Raw genomic sequence first — 13,971 nt, 5'->3', positions numbered from 1 at the left:
CAACGTATGCTTTGGAGGCCATTGATACCGGACGTCAAGATCATTGCTCTCTCTAACACGAATTTTGCTCCATTGACTGCAGACTCACTGATTTTGGAATTTGATTCGTTTTTTTCAAAGGTTGGAGGGTTATCATTAATATCTGTAATTTAACCGTAATACTATAAAATTCCATGGGTTCTCCAGAATAATCTGAAAATGTAAAGCGCAAGGCGTTGTCTGTTCACAGAGAGCTTCACGGTCTATTCTCTCTTTGATGAGGAGAACTCCCCGTTCTTTGTTCAGCTCGATGTATTGCGCTGTCTCCAGTATAAATACGAGCTTTACCTGATTTCAGTCTTTTGATTATCTAAACCTAAATCCTGCGCTATTACCGACTAAAGAGCCTTTCGCCATTTCCTCGGGAATGGAGTAACTGACCTGCCCGTGCACTGAACTGAGAGAGAAGGACCGAGATAAACAACAGTACTTGCCGTGTCATTGTTCTGTCCGACATTTTCCTTCAACATGAAACAAGGACATTATAATCCGTAAAGATCTGTGATATTCTATTCCTTTGAAGTTCAAAAAATTAAAGTAAAATTACTCAACAATCCGTAGGTCTGTCTCTCGTACAAAATAACATCAGCTCCGTGTCTCCGTGCTTAGTGTTCTCTGTAACCCGGACAATGCGCTCTGCATGCGGCTCTTTCTCTCTCTAATATATCAGACGATGATGGGGGAGGTACTGCTGCAAATCTGCTCTAAAACTGCAAACACACTGACCAACAGCGTCCCTCAGAGTTCAATCTACTGAACAACAATTACACTTTAAAGAAGCAACACCTTCCGACATATCTGGGAAGGTGTGAATACGCATGGAATAAAGCACAGTGTGTAACGCTTTACCCATCTCATGTAAGCTATATCAACACATCAGGGGCATGTATTGAGGAGAATTGTAAATCAAGATGCCAGAAATATGTGGACAACAAATGTCATACAAAATACACCTTGCATGAAGCTGTAGGCTACATTTGACAGAAAGCGAGTTTCAGTAGTCTAAAACCAGCAGTATGGTATAATGTGCATTGTGTACTGCAAAGTAAAATAAACCGTATCAATCAAATTTCATGTTGCATAAACCGTTTGCCTCACTCTTGACAAAGCGTTAGGCAATATCCAGTACGATTTAATCTCTACTATTAAATAGGTCCATTGAAATACAGCCTCTTTGCAAAGCAGCGCTTTCCATGACCATGGTGCTGAAATGGCAAGTTTAAGTGGAATGAGGAGTATTTCTCATGATGAAATGTTCCCCGGAATACAAACTCACCTTTAAACACTTTGAATAGTTTTAAGGGAAAAGATAATGACTCAAATAAAACAGACCTCTACTGGGAGTCTGGTTCATCCAGGATGTTCTGTTCACTCTGCATCCGCTGCATCGTCCCTGTAGAACTGGGGTCCATTATCAGTACGTTCTGACTACAGGGTCTGACGAACTTACAGTCACTCTTTCTGGAGTCAGTCGTCCTGCACACTCGTAATTGTACACGTGCTGTAGAGTTCCTGTCCCCAAAAGTGTCTGCGTAACGGCGTGGATAATACGGAATAACAGGGAGATTGGAATGATAGAGGACGCGAGACTGTCTCATCTGTATATTTTCACTGATATAATAACCACTAAGCATGTGATGAACAGAAATGAGACTACAGCCAAAGCCAAGACTAAGTAAAAAGTCAGGTTGTCATTGTACTCCTTGTCGTGCGTAAAGTCAGTGAACTCCGAGAGCACTTCAGGGAAGCTGTCCGCCACCGCCACGTTAACATTGACTGTAGCTGAACGAGAGGGCTGCCCGTTGTCCTCCCACTACAACAGTGAGCCTTTGTTTCACAGCATCTTTATCATTGACTTGGCGAATAGTTCTTATTTCTCCATTCTGTAACACTTCAAACAGCGCCCTGTCTGTCGCTTTCTGCAGTTTTATACGAGAGCCAGGCATTCTGTCCAGAGTCCACATCAACAGCCACCACTTTAGTGACAAGATAGCCCACATCTGCTGAACGAGGCACCATTTCAGCCACCAGAGAGCTGCTAGTCTGGACTGGGTACAGAACCTGAGGCGGCTTGTCATTCTGGTCCTGGATCATTATTTTCACAGTCAACTTGCTACTGAGAGGAGGAGAGCCTCCATCCTGCGCTTTTACGCGAACTGGAAATCCTTGATCTGCTCGTAGTCAAAAGAGCGCACTGAATGGACGACTCCACTATCAGCACTAACGGACACATATGAGGAGACGGGCACTCCGTTAACCGAGGAGTCCTCCAAAATGTAAGAAACACGGGCATTCTGGTTCCAGTCAGCGTCTTGGCTTTCACTGTGAATATAGAGAGGCCCGGTGTGTTGTTTTCTAAAATGTAGGCCTCATATGAGCTCCTCTCAAGACAGGCGCGTTGTCATTCCATCTGATATCTGTAAGGTGAGAGTGACGCTGCTGGAGAGCGAGGGCACTCCCTCATCAGAGCACGTCACACTGATGTTATATTCAGGGCTCTCTCTCGGTCCAAGTCACTGTCTGTTACTAAAGTAAAGAAATTATTTGCGTTGATTTGATTGTAAATGGAAATATTGTCGTTTATCGAAACACTGGACTTTACCATTTTCACCTGAGTCTGGATCTTGTACATTAATCATAGTTACTACAGTACCGGGTTTAGAATCTTCTGTTATGACGTTAGTCTTGGACATAATATTAATAGTGGTTTGTTATCATTTATATCAATGACGTCAAGAATTATTTTAACTGAATCAGTCAGCCCTCCGTCATCACTGGCTTGTATATGTATCTGATAATGGTGAGCTTTTTCATAGTCTATTTCCCCAGTTAATATAACTTCACCATCAACATAATTAATTTCAAACATTTCAGGAAAATCGTCCTGTGTATTTGTTACTGAGTATGTTATTTTGCCATTAGTGCCCTGATCAGCATCGTGTGCACTGACCTTAGTAACAACTGTACCTTTCTGTGCATTCTCAGTAATTGTAGCTCTGTAAATCGGCTGCGTAAATTGGGGCATTGTCATTGCCGTCTAACACGGTGACGTGTATCTGTGCAGTACCAGATATCTGAGGCTCTCCTCCATCCATTGCTGTTAACACTATTAATATTTGCTCTTGTTTTTCTCGATCTAGAGATTCTGTAAAATCATTTCGACATTTTTACCACCACTGGCTGATTTTGCAGTTTTAGTGCAAAATTACCATTTGAACTGGAATGGCTTTGGAGGCCATTTTACAGTCTGTTCTTAGCTCCTCCAAGAATTCTATGCTCCCGTCATTCATAGTCTTCTGGACCAGTGCGCTTTAAGATGGTGGCAGGCTGAAGCTCCCGTTTGGGGACCGAAGTCCGAGCTACCGCGTTATCGCGCTGCAGGCGACGCAGATCGGGGCTACAGCCTCAGGGATTATGCAGCTCCTCTCCCGCCGTCCCGCGCCTGGCACCCCGGAGCTGTGTATTTTGTACTGAGAAAGAACGAGGGACCTCGGGATCTGTTGAGTAATTTTGACTTTATTTTTTGAAACTTCAAGGAAATAGAATATCACAGACTCTTACACCGGATTATTGTCCTTGTTTCATGTTGAAGGAAAATGGTCGGACAGAAACAATGACAGAGACGAAGTACTGTTGTTTATTCGGTCCCTCTCTCTCGTTCAGTGCAGTACGGGCAGGATCAGTTACTCCATTCCCGAGGAAAGAATGCGAAAGGCTCTGTTAGTCGGTAAATCATAGCGCAGGATTTAAGAGTTTAGATACAAAAAGACTGAATCAGGTGAAAGCTCGTATTTATACGGAGACAGCGCAGAATACATCGAAGAACTGAACAAAGAACGGGGTGGATGTTTCTCCTCAATCAAAGAGAGAGAATAGGAACCGTGAACTCTCTGTGAACAGACACGCCTTGCGCTTACTTTTCCAGATTATTCTGGAGCCCGATGGAATTTTATAGATTGACGGTTGAAATTCCACCAGATATTAATGATCAACTCCAACCTTTGAAAAAAACGAAATCAAATTCATCACAGTGAGTCTGCAGTCAACTGAGCAAATTCGTGTAGAGAGAGATGGACTCTTGACGTCGGTATCAATGGGCCTCCAAAAGCTTACGTTTGAAACCAATGAATATCTTCGACTCTGAAATTGCGGTTAATCCAAGCAATGGGAAAATAAAGAAAGGTTGAGATGGGTTTTACAGAAACCTCTAGATTCCGAGAGAAGCATGAAAGGAAGTTACTTTAGTGTTTGCAGCTGGTGGATGGGTCGGCGAGCCGCGTTGTCAGGCGCAGCAAATACTCATCACCATCCTAGACGTCAATGATAATAGCGCCTATTTTTAACTCAACGAGTTTTAAAAGACTGTACTGAGAATGCCCCAAAAGGTACGAGTATATAACTTCAGTCAGCGCATCAACGAAGCAGATCACGGCTCAAACGGTAGAAATTAGTATTCAATTCAACACGTTAGATTAGTTCGTGGAATTAATTGGAAGTAAACGAGGAACAACGGCGAAGATTAGAGTTTGATTGGAAATATTGGATTATGAAAAGACACGGAATTTCCAGATCAAATTTAGGCAAGTGATGACGGAGGATTACCAGATTCCATGAAAGTGATAGTTGAAGTAGTTGAACACCAATGATAAATAAGCCTAATATTAACATTATGTTAAATCAAACGTGATCTCCGAAGATGCTCAATCGGAATACAGGTCTTGAACGATGATCCAATGATGAGACCAGACTCTGGTGAAAAATGGGGAAAGTCCAATGTTCCATAATGGAAAACGATTCCATTTGCGATGAAATTCGCTCGGTCGAATAATTTCTTACTGTAGTACAGACAGTGACTTGGACCGAGAGAGAGCCCCTGAATATAACATCAGTGTTGACGTGTCTCTGATGAGGGAGTGCCCCTCTCTCTCCAGCAGCGATCACTCTCCCTTCAGATATCAGATGAATGACAAGCGCCTGTCTTTGAGAGGAGCTCATATGGGCTACATTATAGGAACAACAACCGGGCCTCTCTATATTCACAGTGACAAGCAGAGAACGCTGATGGAACCAGAATGCCCGTGTTCGTTACATACTGGAGGACTCTCGTTAACGGAGTGGCCCGTCTCATATAATGTTCCTTAGTGCTGATAGTGGAGTCGTCATTCAGTGCGCTCTTTTTGACTACGAGCAGATCACAGGGATTTCCAGTTCCGCGTAAAAAAGCGCAGGATGGAGGCTCTCCTCCTCTCAGTAGCAATGATGACTGTGATATGATCCAGACCAGCAATGACAAAACACGCCTCAGGTTCTTGTACAGTCCAGACTAGCAGCCTCTCTTGGTGGCTGAATGGTGCCTGTTCACAGATGTGGCTATCTTGTCACTAAGTGGTGGTGTTGATGTGGACTCTGGAAGAATGCCTGGCTCTTCGTATAAACTGCAGAAAAGCGACAGACAGGGCGCTGTTGAAGTGGGTTTACAGAATGGAAAATCCAGAACTATTCGTCAAGTCAATGATAAAGCATGTTTGTGAAACAAGGCTCACTGGATTGTTAGGGAGGACAACGGCAGCCTCTCGTTCAGCTACATCAATGTTACAGTGGCGCCGCTCGGCTCGAGGGGACAGTGTCTTCCTGAAGTGCTCATCGAGTTCCACTGACTTTAGCACGACAAGGCTACATTGACAACCTGACTTTTTACTTAGTCTTGGTTTTGGCTTGTAGTCTCATTTCTGTTCATCCATGCTTAGTGGTTATTTACTAGTCGAGTGCAATAATAGTAAGTGGTGACAGTCTCGCGTGCCTCGCAGTCTATTCCAAGTCTCCTTGTTATTGCCGTTATTGATCGCATCCCGCGCTTACCGCAGCACACTTTGGGGACAGGACTTCTAAACAGCACATACAATACAGGTGGGTTGTCGCAGGACGACGTGTGACCCAGAGAAGAGTTGACGTAAGTTCGGTAGACCCCTGTAGCGAAACGTTCTGATAATGACCCCAGCTTTCTACAGGTGACGATAGCGCGGACTGCAGAGTGACAACAGGAACATCCTTGGAGACGACTCCCACTAGAGGTTTGATGTTATATTTTAATCCAATTTCTTTTGCCCTAAAAATACGACTTTTCGTTGTGTTATGCCATCGCAGTGATTTACCTGTTGTAAATGTCCATAGCGTACCTCGTAAGATTAATGGTCAGCACATGTCTTCATTCCGGCTACATATGTGACCCATATTCAGGCGACCAGGTCAATGCGACAGCGGAGAGAGGCTGTATTTCAATGGTGTCTTGTACGTTTCCCTATATTAGCCATAGTTTCAATTTCATCACAGTCTTACTGTCGTGTTGGTTACAGTGGTCTTAAATAGTTTAGTGCATAGTATACACTGAGTACACTGTGGTTCGGTAATTCGGATGTCTATGTAGCTCGATTGAGTGCTTGCGTTATTGGAGTGCCGTATCGCGCCTGTGGAGTTCTGCACACCAGTAAGCTATGGCCGGCAGCGAGTTCCTAGGATGCGCGGGCCGACGTGTATCTAGATAGCCCAATGACGTTATCTTGTAAGATCACAGTTTATGAGTCCGTATTCGGAGTGAAAGTTCAGTATGGATTAGACTCTAACTCAGAGGAGGAGCTCGCTGTTGTCGGTGCCCAGGGTTGTGTCACAGTTTAGAGACAGATTTGCAGCAGTAGCTCCCCCATACTCTTCTGATATATTAGAGAGAGAAGAGCCGCATCAGAGCGGCACAGTCCCGGGTTTGACAGAAGAACAACTAAGCCACCAGAGACATTCACCGCACTGAGATTCTTTTGTTCATGACGCATACGGATTATTGGTAGAACTTTTGTTTATTTGTCTCTGTTTACTCTGAAGGAAATATTAACTATTTCATAAACGGGATTATATGGTGCTTGTTGGCTGATTTATCCAGTGGTTTAGTCAGGGGGACTAATGATCTGTGTCTGACAGAACAATGCACACGGAAGTACTTGTTGTTTACTCGTCCTCTCTTCAGTTCAGTGCACGACGGGCAGGTCAGAGTTACTCCATTCCTGAGGAAATGGCGAAAGGCTCGTTTAGTCGGTAGACATAGCGCAAGGATTTAGGTTTAAGATATCATAGACTGAAATAATCAGGACAGCTCGTATTTATACTGGGAAGAGCAGCGCAGGAGTACCACTCGAGCTGAAATAAAAGAACGGGAGCTCTCTCCTCATCAAAGACAGAATAAGACCGTGAAGCTCTCTGCGGACAGACCCGACCCTTGCGCACTTACATTTTCAGATTATCTGGAGAACCGATGGACATTTTACACGCATAACTGTTGAGATAACGGAATGTATAACGATAATAATCCGATCATTCGAAAGAGTGACAGTACAATTTAAAATAAGCGCGAGTCGGCAGTCAGCGGAGAAAATTTAAATATTAAGACGGAGCAATGGATCAGGACGTCGGTATCAATGGCCCTAACAGATATACGTTGAAACCCAACGATAATGCTATCTGCGGCAATGTGCATCATCAACGCCGGATGGAAGCAACTATACGTAAGTAGAGATGTGTTCTTTAAGGAAAGCGCGTCTAGGACTTGTGGAGTATCAACAAGAGGGTGGAGGAACGAAAGAATCAGTCTGCTGTATCGCAGCCGTGGATCCCTAAGCAGCCTAGAGGTCAGAATGTCAGGCAGATGCTGCCGTCTAATTCAGGAAACAATGGACGGCACGGTTAATATCCTCATCAACTGGGGCGTGACTGAGACGCGCGAAATGGCAGAGCAGATCCGGCGAATACTCCGTTTTCGGCAGCATATATAACTACAAGTGCGTACCGTTCTGAGCACTCCCCAACAAGGAACACTTGTAACTTCAGTGAGCGCAATCAGAAATGTCCGATATGGATCATACAGCACCAGGTAAACGAACTATTCAGCTTCGAAACACTTTAGGATGATTCCAGAGAATATGTTTTGACGTTAACGGGACAACGGCGAGTTAGATTTGATAAGGAAATATTGATTACGCAGAAGACACGACGTTTACAGATCAAGCCTGTCGGGCAAGTGAATGACCGGAGGGAACTTCACAGCATGATTCCATGCAAAGTGATAGTTAAGTAGTTTCCGGACACCAAAATGGATAGGATAGACGCGCGTTGTGTCCGTAATATATTATGTAATTGTGTGCGTTAAATGTCCAGAAAAGACGTCGGATCTTCGGCGCTGGATAGATTAAGCTCCAAACGGCGGATTGAGGCTACTTATACGCTCGGTGGCGTACAGAATCGCTATGATCGTATCGAGATACTAAATTTCTGAAGGAGCCTCACGAGTGCAGAGCGACTCTGTGTAGTGTAGCGAATTGGGACAGGAAGAGCTGGCACCGAGTTGCGCTCACCCATAAGAGGATTAGTTCAGGAACAGAGTCGGCGCTACGATTGTCAACCTGTGTTCTATGCACGGATATTGGAAATCAACAGTCATAATTTCCTTTACTGTAGTGAACAGACAGTGGACTTGGACCGAGAGAGAGCCCTGAAATATAACACGTGTGAAACGTGCTCTGATGGGCATGGGAGAGGCCTCGGAGGCGTATTCTCCGTCGAGCCTGTCAGCTTCACCTCTCGACCTTTGAGGCACGTTAGTGAATTCCGAGATAGATACAGATGAATGAGCACATGTACGTGGTCGTGCTCTGTCTTTGAAGGAGACGGACGTGCAAAGTATCTGGCGGGATCGGTGGTGCGCGGACTAGTGTACATTGAAGTTAAGGAGAGAGAAAGCGAACCGTATCACCGGCCGGGACGCCTCGTGCGCACTATACGTGCGTGGCACGAGTCCTAGTAAGCAGGATGACGCTGAACTGGACAGAATCAGGCCGCGCCAGGAGTCTGCTGTGTGTCTGACTTGACCATCTAACTATGGAAGCAGGAGCTCTCTTCACGGCTTTCAGAGGACATCGTGGTAGAGCTGCACGCGTGACATCATCATTAGGTGGTTACACGTTTGTGGGTCTTTGGATGTTGATAGTTGTGTGAGTTCGTCGCGATGACAGTATGGGCAGCCGGCGAGCTGCGCAGTCGCGCATGTTGACTACGAGCAGAAGTCAGAGGGATGTCGCAGGTGTATGCCGCGCCGTAATAAGCGTCCAGTCGATGGTTGGTTCCTCTCGCGCTCGTCATTCACGGAAGGTAGCCAAATTAGGTGAAGTCTGGTCGAAAATACGTCGTTTACTATGAGTCCAGGCACCAGTATGCGTACAACTGGCATTCGTGCCTTTGCGTAAGTTCTGTACCAGTCCAGACTAGCAGCTCTCTGGTGGCTGAAATGGTGCTCAGATATCAGCAGAATGTGGGACTATCACCTTGGGTGCACTGAGAGCGTAGGGTTGTAGTGCTGTTGATGTGGACTAGCTCTGGGACAGAAAATGCCTGGCTTCTCGCATATCAACTGCAAGAAAGCACAGACGGGGCACTGTTTACAGTGGGTTTACAGAATGGGAAATAAGAAATATACGCCAAGTCAATAGATAAAGATGCTGGTGAAAACAAAGGCTCACTGTGTAGTGAGAGGACAAACGGGAAGCCCTCTCGTTCAGTACAGCAATGTTAGAACGGTGGCTGTGGCAGCGGACAGAGAACTTCCCTTGAGAGTGCTAGCGCGTCACGAGTGTCCTGGGACTGTGTGCTCACGCACAGACCAAGGACTCACAATGACAGACCTGACTTGTTTACTTAGTCTTGGCTTTGGCTGTAGTCTCATGTTCCTGTTGCATTCACAGTGTTTAGTGGTATATTTATAGATCGAGTGACTATACAGCACATGGGGGAGACTAGGGTGCACGCGTCCTCGGTATCTTCCAATGCCTGCGGTACTTATGTCCGTTATCCACCAGGTTCGCAGACACTTTGGGGCGGACTCACTAACAGCACGTGTACAATTACGAGGTGTGGCAGGAAGCGACCGACTCCCAGAAAGCGAGTGACTGTAAGTTGTGCGGCTCTAATGACCTGGTTAGTTGCGCAGGAACGGTACTGATATTGGGACAGTTCTACAGGGATCGCATGCAGCGATGGCAGAGATCACGAGACAGAACGATTGCCTGACGTGATACTAGATCCCCACGTGTAGCAAGGTAGGTTGTTTTATTTGAGTCATTACTCCTTCCCTTGTATCACTAACGTGCTGCTTTGAATAGTACTCGTCTTGACTGTATCAGGTTGTGGACACTAACGTTTTTGTGACACGGATTTAGCTGTTTCTAATTCTTGTCTTTATACCTGCTAAGGTTCCATGGTCAGAAATGCTCGTGAATTCCACTGATATTTGGCCATCTTTCCAGCAGCCACGGTGGTGAACAAGCGACTGCTCTCCAAAGCGGCTGTATTGCAAATAGATCCGTAACATAGTTAAAAGAGGTGAATTATACAGGGAATATTGCCTACCTTTGTAAAGATGAGCACGTTTTCTGTAACTTAGAAATTGGATTCAAGGTATATACACGTTTCTGTATCCTAACAAAATCCACAGTCATACATAGTGCTGGCTTATAGTTGCAGAAAGTTGGGCTTTTCTGTCCGAGAGTTAGTTTTAGCGTAACGTATATTTGTTCGATATTTATCTTTGTCACATACTACTTGCACATCATGGTTTACATTTGTCCTACATACATGGGCTGATGTGTTAAATGCTACATTACTGGGTTGGGTAGAAGCTTGATAGTGCTATGCTTTAGCTCATGGAGAATTACACCTTGCCCAAATATGTTGGGAAGGTGTTTCTTTTTTAAGTATATTTGTAGTTATCTCGGAGTGGCGTATTAATCGTCAGAGGGAGTCGACTCTGTTATAGCTGTCAGTCGTGTGATGTCGTTTCAGGGTGATGTTTAGAGCCGATTATGGTGTGCAGGCAGACCGCGCGGTAGGTCATTGTCCCCGGCTGCATCGCTATTCTTCGGTCAATAGGTCAGCGGTCTCGTGTTTGGAGCGGTACAGGCGAGATGCCGCCATGCAGAGCGCAGCCTAGTGCTCCGGGGTTATCAGAGAGACACTCCGTGCAGTCACAGCGGAGACTACCGCTGGTCTCGGGAGGATCTTCTTTCATATATTTGTTCGTTATCTGGCAGGATAGGTGTGTGGATGGGGTTAGGGGGACATGGGTGTCATCTTTGTTGGTTGCGCTGATTCACTACAACACGTGAAAACTAATGGATATCACGGCGTTCTTTACGGATTGTAACGGTGTTTTGTTGCTTGAATCATGGCAGAGAAATGTCGGACATATGACCATACACCGGCAAGTACTGTTGTTTTATCTCGTATCCTCTCCTCAGTTCAGTGCACGGGCAGAATTAGATTTACTCCATCCGGAGGAATGGCGAAAGGCCTTTAGTCGGTAAACATAGCGCAGTGATTCGTAGGGGGTGTTAGTATTAATAGACTGAAATATGTCAGGTAAACGCGCGTCGGGTGAGCATGTTTTACTGGACGAGGCGAGCGACGACGCAGGCAATTCATCGAGTCGTGAATAATAAGAAAGCGGGATGGAAGTTCTGCCTTAGCGACAGCGAGAAAAATCATGACCGATGAATGCCTCCATGCCTGGAATGGACAACGGCGCTTGTGCGATATTAATCGCATTTGTTCTAGATAATGGTATGCATAGAATCCATGGAATTGTCTTACGATGGATAGGAAGTCTGTTTGAGAGTTACAGATGTAAACGATATGCTGGCTAGGTTGTAAGAAGAGCGGTGCGTTAGTAGAACGTTTCTGAAAGTCGGTGAGTCTGCAGTTGGATTGGCGCTACATTTATGACCTGGAGATAGCAAGTAGAGGTCCGACGTTGATTTAAACGGTCCAAAGCTACACTCTTATACCATTGATCATTTTCAATTTAAAACGTAAAAAATCACCCGATGGAAGTAAAAGAGTGAGAGATGGTGATCGAGGCAGCAGCTCTTTTAAGATGCGGAGGTCGAGAAGGTAATCAGGAGCAGAGCTGCATCGTTTAGTCTATAGGATACAGCGATAGGTCCGGATTATCTGTGTGTAGTGGCGAACCGCAGCGATCTGCGAACCACGTTACAGTAGGTACACGTTTTGACAGTGCTTAGATATAAACGACAATGCACCTGATTTTTACGCAGGAGATTTACAGAGTGAAGCACGGTTGTTTGAAAGAAGTTCACCTAAAGGAAGCCTTATTGGCACAACTGTAGCGCCTGGATGCGGATAAAAGGGTCTAATAGCATGGTTAGTTATTCCTTTGTCCAGCGACACGGAGCGACTTCCACTGCTTGATGCTTCATTCTTCTGAGTTGTAGCGTGGACAGAGCAGGAAGATTAGGTGGATATTGTAGCGACGGTCAGTCTGATAGGTCTCTATATATATGTAGAGTGCGCTTGAAGAGAAGGCATAAACTTGCGTTGACTCCAACGATAGTGTCTTCTATTGAGAGGCAATGATACGAAGGAGCCGGCATTTGACACTTGATTCCAGTAAATAAAAGTCTAGACCGTGATGTATGCGTATTGACGTCAAATGACAGCACACAGTCGCGGCTGCGATTAATCAATTCGATCTTATATGGATTGTCAAATGGAGAGCCTAGTTCAAGCGTAGGCCCGGAAACGGACTTCTCAGTGGATGCCTAATGACAGCTTTACTAACCATGACAGCGTTTATAAGACCCACCGGGGATTCTGATAGTAAACGGCGAGCAGGGTACACCAGGTGTTCTGTATGGAGATAATTATGATATATGGAACGAGGGGACTTGAACTCGCCATTCACGGACTGACAATAAGGTCCATATCCAAGCGGCACGGCAAGGACGGGCCTGTATTTAGCTTAGTCTGTGTAGCGCCGAGAACAGTGATCTTGGACCGAGAGACCTCTGAGTATACACATCAAGTGTGACGTGCTCTGATGAAGGGCAGTGCCCTCGCTTCTCCAGCAGCGTCACTCTGCCCTTACAGATATCAGATGTGAATGCAACACGCGGCCTTGTCTTTGAGAGGAGCTATATGCAGGCTACATTTTAGAAAACAACACCCACACGAGCAATGCCGGAGCAGGACCATCGGGGCCATATCACTCTACGTGGATTATTTCACTGCTAGAAAGGCCAGTATATGACCGCAGTGAGACTGTCTGGACCGTCAAGAGGAGTGTTACTCCTGGTGGTATTGTTGTCATTACATCCGGGTAGGGTACCCCTCCGGTTGAACGGAGTGCCCGTCTCCTCATATTGTGTCCGTTACTGCTTGATCAGTGGAGTGCATTCAGTGCGACTCTTTTGAACTACGAGCAGATCAAGGATTTCCAGTTCCCGTGTTAAAAGCGCAGGATATGGAGGCCTCTCCTCTCCACTCGCAGCAATGTGGACTGTGAAAATAATGATCCAGGACAGAAATGACAACGCGCCTCAGGTTCTGGTACCTCCAGTCCAGATAGCAGCTCTCTGGTGGCTGAATGGTGCCTCGTTCAGCAGATGTGGGCTATCTTGTCACTAAAGTGGATGGGCTGTTGTGTGGACTCTGGACAGAATGCTGCTTTCTCGTATAAAGTCGAAGAGCGACAGCAGGCGCTGTTGAAGTGGGTTTGCCGAAAATGGAGAAATAGAACTAACGCCAAGTCCAATGATAAAGATGCTGTGAAACAAAGGCTCACTGTTGGTAGTGAGGACACGGCGTGCAGCCCTCTCGATCAGCTACAGTCATGTTAACGTGGCGGTGCGGACAGCTTCCTGACGTGATCTCTGGAGTTCACATGACTTTACGCCACGACAAGGAGTTACAATGACAACCTGACTTTTAATTAGTCTTGGCTTGGCTGTAGTCCTCATTTTCTTTTCATCACATGTTTAGTGGTTAGTTATAATCAGTGGAAAATATACAGATGAGACGAGTCCGGCCGCGACGGTCAGTGAC

General features: G+C 45.6%; 1 pseudogene; it reads right to left on the bottom strand.

Annotated features, from left to right (window-relative positions):
- Positions 1-1,373: 1,373 nt before the first annotated feature.
- On the bottom strand, positions 1,374-2,732 carry LOC112070479 (protocadherin gamma-A2-like; annotated as a pseudogene).
- Positions 2,733-13,971: the final 11,239 nt, after the last annotated feature.

The sequence above is a fragment of the Salvelinus sp. IW2-2015 genome, unplaced genomic scaffold, assembly GCF_002910315.2.
Source record: "Salvelinus sp. IW2-2015 unplaced genomic scaffold, ASM291031v2 Un_scaffold1337, whole genome shotgun sequence".
NCBI classification, from domain to species: Eukaryota; Metazoa; Chordata; class Actinopteri; order Salmoniformes; family Salmonidae; genus Salvelinus; species Salvelinus sp. IW2-2015.
Note: the sequence above shows the minus strand (reverse complement) of the source record. Positions and strands in the feature narration are given on the sequence as shown.